Below are 17466 nucleotides of genomic sequence, written 5' to 3'. Positions count from 1 at the left end.
GGTATATAAACAAACAAGGAGGGACCAGATCTTATCCCCTCTGTCGAGAAGCCATGAGAGTGTGGGAATGGGCGATTTCCACCAACTGCTTTCTGATAGCAACGCACATTCCGGGACGGTCCAACATATTAGCAGACAAGCTAAGTCGAGTGTTCCTCACTCCATACGAGTGGTCTCTGAATCCGTCTGTTGCGAAGCAGATCTTCCACAAATGGGGACAGCCTCGCTGCGATCTTTTCGTTTCTCCTTTAAACACAAAATGCAGCGAGTACTTCGCGATAGTTCCCCCCAGAGCGGAGAACCCCCAGAGACGCTCTAGTCCATGCTTGGCCTCCCGGACTCCTTTATGCTTATCCCCCCCTCCCACTCATGATGAAATTCATCCAGAAAGCCTTTCGGTTGGGGAGCAGAGTTATCCTCATAGCCCCATTCTGGCCTCAACAAATCTGGTTCCCCTTTCTGCGGTCTCACAGTGTGGCTCCTCCATGGATTCTGGATCCCAGTCCAGACCTAATCTAGCATCCAGCGAGATGCCATACCCCAAACCTGGTCAATCTCAAACTTGCTGCTTGGTTGATCCAGTTCCATTAATGGCTAGGACTCCCGGTATCTCATCCCCCGTTAAGGCCATTCTGGTGGCGGCTCATAAACCGTCTACCAGAAAACTTTACAACAGTAAATGGAAACGTTTTTCCATTTGGGCCAAAGACAAAGACTTGGACCCATTTACTGTCCCTATTCTGACTATTCTGGACTTCCTTTCCCTGCTTTTTAGGCAGGGAGCAAGTGCCTCCACAGTCAAGGTGCAGTTGGCGGCCATCTCCCATTTTCATGTGGGGGACGGCATAGGCTCCTTAGCATCTACAAAGTTGTGCAAAACCTTCTTAAGAGGCGTTTTTCTTTTGAAACCACCTGTTAAGACTGTGGTTCCCCCATGAGATCTCACTCTGGTCTTGCAAGCCTTGAGGAGACCACCTTTCGAGCCTGCGGCCTCGGTTCCGTTGAAGTTCTTATCTTGGGAAACGGCCTTCTTGGTGGCTATTACTTCAGCCAAGAGGGTTTCAGAATTACAAGCTCTGTGTATCAAACCTCCATACCTTATCTTTCACAAGGATAGTGTGTCCCTCAGGACTAATCCGTCTTTCTTGCCTAAGGTGGCTACAGAATCAAATATTAATCAATCAATAAATCTTCCTGTATTTTTTCCAAATTTTCACAACAAAGGCGAATACACGTTGCACAAATTGGATGTACATAGACAACTGCGTTTTTACTTGCACAGGACTAGAGAGTTTCGCAAGTCGGACCAGTTGTTTATTTCTTATGCAAAGTCAGCCATGGGCAAGGCAATTGCTAAAGTGACTGTAGCAAATTGGATCTGTCAGTGCATTATACTGGGATACACTTCATCTGGTAAGCCAGCTCCAGTTGGCGTCCGTGCTCATTCCACAAGATCTGTAGCTACCTCAACAGCCTTTTGGTCTAGGGTTCCAGTAGACGATATTTGTTCAGCAGCTACCAGGTCCTCATCTCATACGTTCATTTCTCATTACAAACTGGATATAGTTTCCAGGAGTAGGGCTTCTTTTGGCTCCGCGGTGCTTTGGAATATCCTTCAGTAAGGACCACCCAGGTTCTTATAGGTTAGCTGGGGACTCTGTCCCACAGGTTGCAGATCAAATGAAGTAACTACTTCAGATAAAGAAGTTATGTACTCACCATAACGTTCCATCTGAGTAGATACTTCATTTGTCTGCAACCGACCCCCCCCTGCCATCCCCCAAACTGTCAGGAATTTTTCTGATCATTCGGAGTTGGTTTCTGTCTCGAGTTGGTGAGGCAAAAAAAACGATCTGAGGTAATGTGGTTGGTAGTAGGGGATTATGGGTAGAGGGGAGGAGCTAGGAGCTCGGATCTTGGAGCTTGGAAAGCTGCCAGATCGGATCCGAGGTCGGATCCGACACCCACAGTTTGCAGACAAATGAAGTATTTACTCAGATGGAACGTTTTGGTGAGTACATAACTTATTTTTTTCCTTTCTTTTGGAAATGACCAGGGGCAGTTACCATAAACTTCCTCACAGAATGGATATATTCATCGAAGATCAGGGGTGTTTGATACACCCTGACCCTGAGCAATACAACTGACTGCCTGGATAGTAAGGTTTTATTTTTCATTCGGTACCTGTTTGCTGAGAATATGAAACAGGTACTAATGGAGGCAAGAAAGCTTGCTACTAGAAAATCGTATATTAGGAAATGAAAAAGATTTTCTAGTTGGTGTCAACAACAACATAACTAGCATCCATTCAGGGCTAATTGTCTGGTTTTACAGTAGTTACTTTCCTTTGGCCTTTTTTTCTCCCCCCAACAAGGTTCACTTATTGGCTATTTCAACATGTCTACCCATGGATCTTCTTCTTTTGAGGCTTTTTCATGTCAAAATGCTTTTGAAAGGAGTTTTACTTAAGAGGCCTCAAAGAAAACTAGTGGCCCATTCTTTAAACCTTATTTTTGTGTTATAGAAGCTAGCACTTGTTCCATTTGAACCAGGTAATCAGGTTGACTTGAGGTTCATAACATGGAAAACAGTTTTGCTAATTTCTGTGAGCTCTGCACAAAGATTATCTAGGTTGCAACTCTTACCATGACTCAACCCTATCTCATTTTCCACAAAGACAGTGTTTCTTTGAGAACTAATTTCTTTTATGCCTGAAGTGGTATCCAAATTTAGTTTAATCCAAAGTATCCATTCCCCATTTTTTTTAATGATTTTAAAAATTTGGGAGAAAGGATAATCCATGCCTTGTATGTACAATTACAACTCTGGTATTATCAACTCTTTCAGATCTGCTGTCCTTTTCTTGTGAAGTTGATGAGAATGGAAAACCTATGTCAATACAGACTATTTCAAAATGATTGTCTAAGGTTATTTTTTTTTTCTTACTCGCCACCACAACATTTTTCCAGGAAGGATCAAGGTCCAATCTACCAAAGACTTGGCATTATCTATGGCTTTTTGGAAAGGGCTAGATTCTAGAAGTAGATAGTTGGTCATCTGTACATAACTTTATGAAGCAATATAAGCGTGATTCCTTCTTTAGTTCAGGATTTTCTTTGCAAGGACCTAAGGGCTCCTTGACTCTTCTCCTTCCACCTCTCAGATGAAGTAAGCTTGTGTAATCTACCTATATAGCTAATGCTACTGCAAAAGTGATCCATATGATGAATGTTGTAAAGTTGTGTAAGTAAACAAGCCATAACAGTAGATGTTTGAATGAATGCTGCTGAAGTAGCCCATTCCTCGCTCTCTCCATCCACCTTATTTTTGGGTGTGTATTTATGCCAGAATACAGTTGGTTGTTTTTTATTCTTTCTAGCATTATCCTTTCAGGGCTCAGCCTCCCTCACTTTGCTGGGGGCAGCAAAACTCAGAAAGGCTTGGTACTCAAAGTTGTCTTTCAGTTAGGTCAGCTCAAGCTGTCTGGCAGTTTGGGTGTGTATAAGGTGTCCTGAAGCATTATAAGCTGGATGGCTGGTATATCCTTGGCAGGATATAACCTATACAACTAAAGCTACTACAGTAGTGATCATTTGAATGTATATTGCTATGGTGAGTTTACTTACATAACTGTACTTTAGCTCAGCAGTGTAAAATTGTTTTGTTGGTACAGGCTGTGAAATTATTGTTAGCTTCAGATTTTTGTTTGAGAGCAATATGCCTTTTTTTATATGTTTTTTTTGTATAACATTCATTTAGTAATTTGCTATGCTACCTTTAATGTTCCACTTTGATGGATTACAATGCACATTTCTGGCACTTTCTTATGCCAAAGTCCCAAGACTATAACTACAACATAAAGGAGACATTTGTGGTTTTACTGGAAAGTTTCATCCAGACTCTGCTACAGTTTGCTGTGAGGGAATGGTTAGTTTGCTTTTTATTTGTTGTATTCTGTATTAATTTATTGCCTTTTTCTATTTTGTATACTGTGATTTGTTTTCTTTACACTGTGTTTTACTTATAGTCTCCTTTTAACTACATATTAAAACTTGAAAAGACACCACAGCTCTCTCTTGTGAGTCAGACAGAAATTTTTCCCACCCGGTTACGGTTGTGTTCTTAAACACCCTGCCTGCCCCTTATGTTAATTTGGCCATATATCTCATTTCCTCTCTGCTTTTACTGGTTGGTGTGAGTAAGCACAAAATTATCATTTTGTGAAATCACTTTCCTTCAACTATTTAAATTTATTGGCCATCCTATTGTATTCCATAGTACCAGAATAAAAAAGTGACTACCCCTATTCACTCTATCATGCTGTTTTAAAAATAGTGACTCTTCACTGAAACTTAACATGTGAAGTTGTTCTATCTTGCCATTCCTTCTTACAGATGCGTTCGGAGCCGATCATCGGCTCCAAGTTGGCCTATTACAAAGTTCGAGGGTTACAGGCAGCTCGAGGCAAAGTCCCTATCCCATGATGCACCTAGAGTTACCTCAGATCTAGTTTGCCACTGCAATAGATCAGAGGTTTCTTGCACAGCTCGGGCCAGTATAATTCTTTCTGATATTCCTAATATTTTTAAAAATATTTCTAAAAAAATATTTAGAGTTAGTTTTTGATAGTGTTTAATAGTGTTATCCTTATAGTTGTTAGTAGAGATATTTCTTCTCTTTTGGCCTTGTTTTTTCTATAGGCCTTTAATATTAACAGGGTGTCCCTCCGAACAAATCCTTCCCTTCCCTTTGGTGTGCCTTTAAATCTTTATATAACTTCTAGTTAAATATTAGTGTGTGTGTGTGTGTGTGTGTGTGTGTGTGTGTGTGTGTGTGTGTGTGTGTGTGTGTGTGTGTGTGTGTGGATTTTTTTAATAGTTAGTGCATTGATATTCAGCACAGTTGTTATTTAGGGTGTATCTAGATAATTTAGCTTACCAGTTTAACTTTGCTAGTTTTTTGGGTGTGGCTAGTCTCCTTAAACTACAGTAATTTATTTTTGTATACTGTATACCTGATTATGGCTGACCTGGATAAGGATAAGCATCCTAAGTCAGGATTTAAAAAGTGTAAAAAATGTGGGCAGAAGATGTCTGTGACAGTCTCATTAATTGAGTGTATTGCCTCGGAGCCTTGCACTTACAGGAAAGCTGCTCCATTTGTCATTCTTTTTCTTCTAGAGTTTTCCAGGAATGAAAAAGAAAACTTATAGATAGAGGACATCTTAAAATGTTGTTTTAGGAATCTTAGAGTGACCAGGGTACTTCTAGTTAATCTTCAAAATCTTCCCTTGACTACTTCTTCCTATTCTTCAGAAGTTAAAAAATCTAAAAAAGAGTCGTCGTCAGCTCCACAGCCATTGGAGCCGAGCGTCTTGTCTTTTCGGACCTCATCCCCAGTCCTGGAACCAGTGTCCAAAGTTCTAAAATCACCTGTTCTACAGTCAGTACCTCCATCCATTCATTCATTCATCTCAGTCCTCGATCAGCCTGTCCGATTTTGATGTGGATCGTGTGGTGCAGAAGTTCCTACAGGCACCGGCGTTCACTAAATTTTTGTCGGCACTGACCCAGGTGGTTTCGTAGCTTAAAACTGTAATGTCCTCGACTTATTTTCCTCCTCTGAGCTATACCAGTCCTTCGGAGCTGGAGGAGTCGGACCTGATGATTGTTGAGCCTTCGGAGCCGACACCTGTTCCAGTGCCTTTGGTTCCATTTACTCAGACTTCCTCAGCACCGATTGAGGAGTCTGGGAGCTGACACTCTCCTGTCTGGTCCGGAAGGGATAGTCGGACTGACATGTCAGTTCTGACTTCAGCTCGGATGAGTTTGACTCCTATTTCTGGTTCTGAGCCCACTGTGCCGGTGCCGAGGTGATCGATGGTTTCTTCGGATCCAGCGGTCCCTTCTCATCGGAGCAAAGGTGCATTTGAAGCCATGAGAGTTATGTCTCCTAAGACATCTACGACTCCAGGTCCGGCTACCTCCTCCCCAAAAGCACCTGTGTCCACTTCTGCTTCACAGATTCTTTCTAACCATAGAGACCCAGAGCCTCAGGAAACCCCATTGGCTGGCCCCTGCTCTTCCAAGACCTCACCAGAAGTTCCCACTGATGAGGTTCCCAGGAAGAGAATCTGTAAGAGGAAGCACTTAGACTCCCCACAGGAGTGTCTCACATCCAATACCAACTTGGATGAATCAGAAGGGTCCCCATGGTCCCCCTCTGAGGATATCTGATTTGCTGAGATATTAGAAATCCTTAAGCAGAGGGGTGACTGGCAGTCCACCAACCCTACTAAAGAAGAGTCGGTTCTCCTGAAGGCTTTTGGGTCTCAGCCCTCCGCCTCCTGGGTGTCTCTGCCCTTTGATGAGCTCATGGAGCTGGTCTCAAGAAGGGCATGGGAGTCTTCAGACACCATGGAGCCTGCCCCTAGGAGGCTAAGTAAATTTATTTCTGCCCCACAGGAAAAGTCTTTTCTTACCAAGGGAGTGCCAGTTGATGCCATGCTGGTTGCAGCAGCCACCAAAAAGGAGATGTCAGAAACTTCTTCCTCTATCCATCCTCCTAACAAAGATTCTAGGACCATGGAAAGATATGGGAAGTGCACGCACAGTTCAGCGACTTTTGCCTTGCGTTCACTGAACTATCTCACTCATTTTACGAGACTGCAACGAGATCTCCTAAAAGAGCTTGGAGATGCTTTTCAGGGTACAGTAGCTGCAGGAGCTTCAGACAAAGCCACCTCCCAGCTTGCTACCCGCAGTTCATAGTGAAACCGTCCATGCGTCTCATTTCATATGCAGCTGGTGGAACAAGTAGGGCAGTGGGTACAGGAATTGCTCATAGGAGACATTCCTGGATGCACTTGTATTCCTTCGCGGAGCCCTTTAAGTCATCCTTTGTCAACACCTCTTTTGTTGGCTCATCCCTTTTCGGGCTCAAAGTTAAGGAAACTTTGACCAGGTGTGAGCAGGAAGGAAAGACTGTGTCTGCCGTTGGAGTCCATTTTTCCACCCATACCAGACCCCACCCCAAGGGTCAAAGGGGAGGAAAGATGTGGTTCTGAAAAGCCCAAGGAGCCTTTCTGGACACACGTGGTGAACCCCCCGTCCAGGGGCAGAGGTGGAGGCAATAATGGAAGATGCCGCCCTCATGGCAGAGGGGGTCCGCATAACCAGGGTGACAGAGAACATTTCTTTGGGAAGCCTTACCAGCGGCCCTGAAAGGAGGCCTGACTGCCCTGCTCTGGAGGCAGTTGGGGGTTGCTGATCTTTGTATCCAGACGCCTGGCTCAAAATAACAAATGACAACTGGGTACAAAGTATAGTTTCCAGAGGATATTTCATTCCTTTTGCCACTCTCCCTCCATTGACAACAAAAATCTCAGATGTTCCAACCGGTTACAGGGAACAAGCAACAGTAGAGGTCCAAACGTTGCTAAGAAAAAGAGTCATCCAACCAGTCCCAGCAGACCAGATAGGATCCGGAACCTACTCAAGATTGTTTTTAGTTCCAAAAAAGACAGGGGACTGTAGACCTATTTTGGACCTCAGCAGACTAAACGGATCTGTCAAGAAAGAGAAGTTCAGGATGGTCACGCTTCAGTAGATACTTCCCTTCTTAGAGAAAGATAATTGGATGTGCTCGATAGATCTCCAGGATGCGTACCATCATATAAAAATGGCCAGACCATCCAGGGATCATCTGCTCTTTCGGCTGGGAGCCAATCATAACCAGTTTTGAGCCCTGCCCTTTGGTCTCACTACAGCCCCCAGAGTGGTCACCAAATGTATGGCAGTGGTCACGGCTCACCTGAGGTGTTTAGGATTCCAGGTGTTTCTGTATTTAGACAATTGGCTCCTTACCGCCACCACCAGGCATCAGCTAATACAAGCCAGGGACACCTTTCTTTCTCTCTGCAGTCATCCGGGCATTACAGTAAATTCAGAAAAATCTGCTTCGTTGCCATCGCAACATATCGTTTTTATCTGAGCTGAATTGGATACCACCACCACCACTTTGAGACTTCCAGCAGAAAGAGTTTTACTACATCATCAGCAGGTTCACAATATCATATCCAAAGACAAGGCTCCAGCATCCGAAGTGCTAAAATTGTTAGGTATGATGGCAGCTGCAGTATTAGTGATACCGTTCGGTTGCATGCACATGCAGATTCTGCAATGGCTGTTATTCCCTCAATGATCTTACCAAGAGCTCCCAGTGTCTCATCTCATAATGATCACAAACACATGCAAAAAGGATCTTCAGTGGTGGTTGACCTCTCTTCATGTAATGATAGGTGGTCCTTTTGTCCTACCCCCACCAGAGGCCACAGTGACCACGGACACTTTCCTGATAGGGTGGGGGGGCATCTTCAGGGAATAACAGCCCAAGGCACATGGACCAAGCAAGATACACATCTGCATCTCAATGTCCTGGAGATGAGAGCGGTACTTTTAGCATTGCAGTACTTCCAGGACACTCTTCCTCTGGGAACATTTGCGATTCAGACGGACAACATGTCAGTGGTCTGGTACTTGAATAAACATGGAGGAACCAGGACCTACCCCCTTTGTTGTGAGGCCCTAAGAGTATGGCAGTGGGCTGCATCCACCCAGAGCTTTCTGTTAGCAATGCACATCCTGGGGAAATCCATCGTGATAGCAGACAAACTGAGCAGGGCAATTTTGTTGCCTCACGAGTGGTCCCTCAAGAAAGAGATAGTGGAGAGATTTTTCCACAGGTGGGGCCAGCCTTGCTGAGACCTTTTCGCCAACCACATGAACACAAAATACAGAAGCTTCTTTGCCCTGATTCCCCTCTGGGAGAAGCCCTAAGGGATGCACTCATACACGATTGACCTCCGGGTCACCTCTGTGCATTCCCACCAATTTCCTTGATACCTAAAGTATTACAGAAAGTAAAAGCACTGTGAAGGACCATCATTCTAATAGCCCCTCATTGACCTCGTCAAATTTGGTTCCCCTTCCTTCGACTTCAATTGGAAGACCCTTGGATTCTGGACCTAGTTCCAGATCTTCTGATGCATTCGTCAGGGGCTTTTCACTCCCTAAAATGACAGCTTGGCTGCTCCAATTCCCAACATAGCCAGGTTCCATAACCTCTCAAATGAAATGCAGCAGATACTGATATCTTCTCATAAGTCCTCTACTAGGAAGCTGTATCTTAGCAAATGGAGAAGATTATCTATATGGGCTTCCCAAAATAACATTGATCCATACCAAGCCCCTATTGCCTCCATGTTAGAGTTCTTGACTATGCTTTTCAATAAAGGAGCTGCAGCAGCAACAGTTAGGGTTCAACTTGCTGCTATCTCTAATTTTCACCTTGGCTTTGAAGGATTAAACATTATGTCACACAAGCTATCCAAAGCCTTTCTCAAAGGGATTTTTCATGTCAGACCATCTGTGAAATCCCATTATACTCCATGGAATTTAAATGTTATGCTTTCATGCATTATTCTCCCATCTTTCGAAACAGCTTCCTCACATGATTTGAAATATATGTCATGGAAGAGCATATTTTTAGTAGCCATCACTTCTGCCCGTAGAGTGTCAGAGCTTCAGGCCTTGTCCATAAAGCCTCCTTATTTGATTTTCCATGCTGACTGAATGTCCCTGCAAAACAAATCCTTAATTTTTACCCAAAGTTTGTACTGAAACTAACCTTAACCAGATCATAGATTTGCCACTGTTTTTTCCCAAACACACCAACAACTTAGAGTATATGCTGCACAAGTTTGATGTTCAAAGGCAGTTTCAATTTTACTATGATAGAACAAAACAGTTCAGAAAATCAGAACAGCTTTTGGTTTCCTTTTTAGATTCCAGAAAATGTATGCCAGTGGCAAAAACAACACTATCTAAATGGTTATTTGATTGTATCACATTCGCTTATTCAGCTGCTAATATGCCCTTACAACACAAAATTAAGGCTCATTCTACCAGAGCAGTGTCCACATCTTTTGCCTTTTCTGCTAGGCTTCCTATAGACAACATTTGTGCAGCAGCCACTTGGTCAAGACCTCATACCTTTATCACTCATTACAAAGTTAACAGGGCCTTTGGTCTACTGTCCTGAAAAACATACTCCTGTGAGACACCCAAGAAAGATGGGACCCTACCCATCTGTAAGAATGAACGGCGAGATAGAACAACTTCACATAAAGAAGTTATTTACTCACCATAACGTTCCATGTGACTTGTCCATCTCGCTTTCATTCTTACTTCCCACCCTCCTTACCCCCTCCAGGGTTTTTTCGAGGACTGAGATACTAGTTTTACCCTGGTTGCTCTGTCTTTCTATGGGTTTTCTCCTAAAGAGTGATAAGAATGGCACGTGGTATTATTATCCACAACAAACAAAGGGATTTGGCCTCGAGCTGTCTGTAAACCTCGAGCTTTGTAACAGGCTGACTCGGAGCCAAGGATCGGCTCCGAACCCATCTATAAGAATGAAGGCAAGATGAACAACTCACATGGAACATTATGGTGAGTACATAACCTCTTTTTTTAGACAGGTAAAACTTAAGTTACCTGCTTTCGCATCTGACTCCTCTAGTGCACACTGCAGTGTTTAGGATAAACCATTTTTTTATCTTACCTTTAAGCATCTATTGCAAGACCACCAGTTATTGGAGAACCCACATTGTGCCTCTCAGTAGTCATCTTGGGATTAGTGCTTCTGTTTTCTCCTGGTGAGAAAGGGAGTGCAGTTAAATTATTTACTGGAGACTGCTGATCACCAGAAAGCTTAATAGCTGCTTTATAGGTGACAGCTTGGAATCTGTGATTATATTCTTATCCTGGTGAGAGTAGGAGCAGAGTGCATTGATTCCTGACTCTTTCTGGTTGGAAAGTGAATGTCTGTGCTTAATGTACCTGATCAGTCTGGTTGCTATTTGAGGCATCTACCAGAAAAATGCTACAAGCCTGCAGACCCTTGCATCATCTGGGTCAAGACTTTGGATCAACAAATAGGCCGTGGCCTGCTTCTCTTCTTGGGATTGGTGCTAAAATTTTGCTTCTGGTGAGAGAAGCAGCAAAGGACTATTGTATCCCAACAGAGTGAAGCTGTGCAGAGACCATTATTAGTAGAGGCCCGGCAGTAGCCACTCATGCGACTCCCCTCTTTTTATCATTCTTGACAAGCTAATTCTTTATTTTCAGTACATACTGGTTGATTTCTTCCTTACTTTAGAATATCTGCCTAAATACTTCATCTTTAAATTTTCACGGTATACATATTAATTTCTCTTCAAGTGTTTGGCAGTGTTCTGTACAGACTCAGACACCTTGAGTGACATTTTTCCTGTAAAAGGCTTCAGTACTTAATATATTGAGCTCATATCCAGGCATGTCTAAAGGTTAGTTCCCTATGCTTTCTCCTATCAACCTGGTGAACTTGCTTATCCTGAGGCAATGTAACAACGGCCTCATGTACACAGACAACTGTCTCCTCTTACCTCCCAACACTGTGACATGTGACAGATGCACATATATAGCCAAATTGGAAGCCAAGCACTCTCCAGCCAAGACTGGATTAGCCAATTAAGAGGAGAAGGTTAACACCAGCACCACACCACATTCAACACATATCCCTCCAGAACATACACCACCACAACCCTCACATAGTAACACAAAACACACACCTACTTTTGCGGAGGCTCTGAATAAAGATCTGCCCAAACAACAGAGACCTCTGAGGCAGAAATGCAAACAACCACCACATCCCAGCACAAACCATGAGACGCATAGCTCACATAAACAGTGTGCCACTCAACCAAAGCCATAAGGCAAAACAACTTATTCAATACACTAGTCATAGGTAACTCAGTGGTAAGGCACACTGATGTCCCACTCACTAGGTTGAATAAGGAGAAAGATATGGTCAGCTGCCTGTATCCGCCACATAATGAACGTACTTAGGTCACTACACAGCCGGTACAAATATGACTCTGTCATTGTCCATGTTGGTATGAATGACCTGAGATGTACCTCCCTGGACTACATGAAAAGAGACATAAAGGAGCTCTCAGATCTTGTAGCCCAGGCATGTATGACCCTAGCTGTGAGTAGCATCATACCGTCACCCAGAATGACACCACAGTAGAAGCAGAAAATGATTGACTTCAACAATTGGCTAAGTTTCTGGTGTCATTCTAAGGGGATCCAGTATCTGTCTACCTGGGATGACATGATCGACAGACCTTGATGCATCACCAGAGATGGCCTGCACCTGTCACCCCAAGGATTCCAGATACTGGTCAAGGCTTTTTGCCAACCCTGTAGTGCCTTTTTTAGGCAATGTCCTGAAGACAAAATTGCCACCATAACAGCTACAAGCAAACAAAATGTGAGGATAATGCTACTTAACGCTAGAAGTCTAAATACCAAAATGCACTCGCTCGAAGCACTCCTTGAAATGGAGAACATAGATATCTGTGCAGTGACCGAGACCTGGTTCAAGGCTCTGGAGAGCACCCCAGCATTACCAGGACCAAAGCACTAAAGGTGGTGGTGTCTCCATATTCATAAAGGATATGCAGACCTCCAGACTAATAGCCCAACATAACACATCAGAGATACTTCAGGTACAACTAAAACTAGGTAAAACTGCAATCCTGGTTGTAACCTCCTATAGATCCCCCACCATGTCCCAAGACTCCCACTCCACATTCCTAAAAACTGTGGAAAATATTAGTGTACAACCCAGTACCCTTATACGGGAGACTTTAACTACCCCTGTATTAACTGAGAAAATTAGTCATGTACCAACACACTTTGCTTAACATTTTCTGGAATTCATTAATTCCAATGCCCTGGATCAACTCATTCTTACAACCCACCGGGGTAGAAACATCCTTGACCTGGTCACTGCTAATATGGGCAACCGTTGCTCTATACCAGTAATCAACTCCTCCCTGGTCAGATCTGACCACAAGCTAATCACCATGGATATCTACATACCACTCTCACCCCCCTAAAGGAAACCATTGTAAAAAACTTCTCCAAAGCCAATTCTGGACTTCTAAAAACAGAGGTGGCTAACTTCATGACACTCATGCAAATGGAAAATAGATGAATGACTGAATCATACATCAATGCACTGTATGAGCACATAAACAAGTGTATGGAACAGGCCACACCAAACAGAAGCAAGATGCTCTCCTCCAAAAAAGGAAGCCAATCTGGTGGTTCCCCCACTATAAACAAACACTACAACAGAAAGAAAAAACTGTTGCAGAAAAGCATGAAGTCCCAAGACTGGAAAAACTCCCTTGTCAGCCTCCGCAAAAAACTGAGATCCATCATCAAATCCTCTAAAGCTAGCTATGAAAACAAAATTGCTGCCTATTCTAAAGACAACCACAAGGCATTCTATAGTTATATCAAGAATCTACATGGGAATAATCAGATCAGCTCTGAGTTAGAGCACAGTGGCAATACATATACAGAACCAACTGATATTGCCAAGATATTGGCTGACAGGTTCATTGTGAACTTTACCCCCCCCCCTTTCACCCCTAAAGGGCCTATAACAATACCTGAGTAATGCCAAGTCCCTATTATCATGGCAACACAGGTAAAAAAATGCGCTGTCCAAAGCCAAGAATACAGCTTTCATGGGACCTGATAATATCCCTGGCTGTGTTTTACATGAATTACAAAGTGAACTGGTACCACACCTGAGTACCCTGTTCAATCACAGCCTCATTTCAGGCTTTATTCCTACCAAATGGTGCACTGCTATGGTCATCCCACTCCACATAGGGGGAGCGACTACAGACCTGGGAACTACCGCCCCATTAGCCTGACGAGTCTGATATGTAAGGCTATGGAGCTCATCACCATGGACCTTATAAATAAGGACATAGAGAATCTCCAAACTCTGGACCCCACGCAGTTTGGGTTTGTGAAAGTTAGATCATGCCTGCTCAACCTGATAGACGTCTTCGAGTATGTTTCCAGAGCTGTGGATGAGGGCAAGGTAGTTCACACAGCCTACCTAGATCTTGCCAAGGCCTTTGACACCATCACTCACTCAGGAATCATAGATAGACTAACTAAACTAGGCATAAACCCCTGTGTCATAAGATGGGTTTCCAACTGGCTCACTGATAGAATCCACACCGTGAATGTAGCGGACTCCATATATGACTACCGACTAGTTACAAGTGGTGCCCTACAAGGATCGGTCCTAGGTCCTCTCCTGTTTGGCATCTACTTCTCTGAAGTTCAAGCCGACACAACAGATAATTGCAAACTGGGAGCCATTATTAATTCTCCAACTGATGGTAGACATTCTACAAAAAGGCCTCACTGATACCAATGACTGGTGCCAGAACCATGGCCTTAAGCTCAATGCCAAAAAGTGCATTGTCATTCCCTTTGGGAAAAATTCGGAGCCCATGAGCTACCACATAGGCGGTAGTCCACTAAACAAAGAAGGTGTAATGAGACCTGGGGACACAGGTTGACAGCAACCTCTCCTTTGATAACCGCATTGCCACTGTAGTCAGAAAGTCCTTCTGTGTGGCACATCTCATTACAAAAGGTTTCTCATCCAGGAAGAAAGAAGTCATAATTATGCTCTACTTGTTCCTCATTAGACTTATTATAGAATACAATGCCTCATTTGGTATGTACCTCACTAAACACCTACAACAACTGGAAAGGCCACAAAAATACCTCACTAAGAAGATCTTATGCCTTAGACGCATGCCCTATATGGACAGACTCAAAAAAAAAAACTCAAGCTATACTCTGTCTTTTATCGTCTACTTAGAGGCGATCTCTACTTGATCTACAAAGCCATGTCTGATCCAGAGCTGCTAGATATGCTACACCTAAAGAAATCCCAGTCTCTCCATGCCACATGCTCCAGGGCCCTAAACCTCATTACCACAATAAACAGACCATGCTGGAGGGACAGGTTCCTAACCCAGAGACTTCCCATACTCTGGAACAAGCTTAACATTCACGTCAAGCAGAGCACTTCACTGGCCCTCTTTAAGAGAAATCTTGACGAGTGGATGGGCAATAGGAAGTTCATCCCGGGAATCATTTCAGTGGCCCTGCTTGGCAGGGGCACTGGGAATTAACTTTGGGTGGCATGATGCCAGGGAATCTTCTTGGGCTAGGCTTATATAGGCTCCAGGGCCGTTAGCCTAGTACACACCTATGAAATATAAGAGAATGAAAACTTCTTTACATCTGGATGATATAAACGTGGTTATCAGTTGTAGGCATAAGGCATGTAAGAAAAGCTGGTGGTGGAATGCAGAAGTCCAGGAAGATATAAAAAGAAGGGAGTGCAGGAAAATGGTAGATAGGTTATGAAGGAATATTGGTTGGCTGACAAAGATGCTAAGAGAACAGTCACTGCAGCAAAGAACAAGGCATCAGAGGCACTCAGTCAGCATCTGGAAGGTGACTCAGCAGATGGCACAAAGAAACTATATCAGATTGCAAGGCAAGGACAGAAAGACACTCTTCAAAAGGAATGCTAGAAACAACCTCCTCACCAGCTCAAAGGGCATAAAATACAGATGGAAGACGTATATACAGCATCTTTTGAATGAAGAAAACCTCACAGATGATGTATTCCTCCAGACACAGCCCAAGATCAAAGGGATTGAAGAGCCTCCTTAGAAGAGGTAAAAGCAGCACTAAGGAAAATGAAGGCTCAGATGAGGTCATAGCAGATATGATCAAGATGTTAGGTAAGGGGGGACAAATTGCTAATAGCAGTATGAAGGGAAATGCATTTCCCCAGATGACTGGACAGTCTGAATTCTACTGCCAGTGAAAAAGAAAAAGACAAAAAGGACAGTCACAGCATTACACAGGTATCAAACTCCTGTCACATTGCATGAAAGTGTTCTGGGTGCTAGCGAAGCAGATTGGTGAATTAATACCCAAAGTAGTAGAAAGGAAAATGAGTGATGAGCAGTTCAGATTCAAGTCAAGATGCAGCACAGCTGAACCAATGTGTGTTGTGAAAGATAGTTGATGAAAAGCTAGAGATGAGGAAAGAGTCCATCTGGGCATTCCTAAACTTTGGAAAAGCATATGAGAAGGCCCCAAGTAAGCCAATGTGGGTAGTCATGTAATAGTTTGAAGTCCCAGATACATTAGTAGAATTAGTGGGGGCTGTGTATATGGACCCCATGAAGCAAGTATGAGCAGTGTTTGGACTTACAGAGATGTTCCTAGTAGGAGTAGGTGTGCATCATGGTTCAGCTGTTAGTCAGCTGCTATGCAGTTTGCTATCACTTGGTAGAACTGCAGTTGAGTGAAACTCAAATGGCTGAAATGATTTGATTGAAAAACCCAGCTGACTTAAATCTCATTTCTTTGAAACATAAATCATAGAAAATATTCTACATAACAAAATATAGCATAAAAACAATGTTTTGGCAGGGAGTAATACCATATTCATCCCTTACAACCTCCTCAATCATGTATACTAACTCCCCGGTCATGCAACTATGAAGAAAATCAGTGTTCTTGCACAAACATAGACATCTATAAATTTTGGGTTTGCCACGGCAGGGGGTACTGCCTAGCCGCACATAATCTTACCTAGCAAATCATATACTTAAAATGACAGCATTATATACTGCCTATGCACTTCTACACTTTTCTGTCATTTTTGATGCCCCCCAACTAAATATATCAACTCTGAGATCTCACTACAGGGAAGAAAAGGGCAACACCATGTAGTTGGCCAGCTACATCTTTGCCTTGGAAGTATTCATCGATTCACATAAATGTTTCAATGAATGCAGTTTGATGTTTAGGCGTTTGATATTATGATGTTTCGACGTCTTAATATAGCACTAGTAAGCCCTGCTATTCATACTGGTGATGGACTACATTAGCAAGCAGGTAGGTTGGGGCAGGTTAACAAAGCTGCTGTGTGTAGATGATATGGAATTACAAGCAGACTCTGAGCAAGAACTTCAGCAAATTAGAGGTGAATGGAATGCAAAAACCGAAGCCACATGGGATGAAACTGAGTACAGATAAAACAGTTGTCATGTCATCAAATATGGAAAATCAGAAGAAGCTGAAAATTGAGGTAAAAAGGAAAATAGAACAGGTTAAAATCTTCAAACATCTGGATGGGTGGTTGGGAACAAGTAAAATCTGAATGAGGAGGGCAAAGGTAGAATTGGAGGGGCAGCAGCGAATTATCACAGTGTGTCAAGGGTAGTGTATGACAGAGGAATGCCAAAGAAGTGAAATACAAGGTGTTCAAAACAGTGGATGTTCTGTAGTCCTCTCTCTCCTTCATTCTTACATATGGATTCGGAGCTGATGACAAAGCACAAAGTCTCTCAGTTGGCTCGTGGCAAGGTAGGTATCCCATAGTGCACTAGTAAGAATCCCCAGATCTCATTTGCCGCATCTACAAGTTCATAAGTGCTCTCTTTCTTGG

This window comes from Protopterus annectens, chromosome 9.part0 (assembly GCF_019279795.1).
Source record: "Protopterus annectens isolate FY-2018-M chromosome 9.part0, PAN1.0, whole genome shotgun sequence".
Taxonomy (NCBI): Eukaryota; Metazoa; Chordata; order Ceratodontiformes; family Protopteridae; genus Protopterus; species Protopterus annectens.
Note: the sequence above shows the minus strand (reverse complement) of the source record.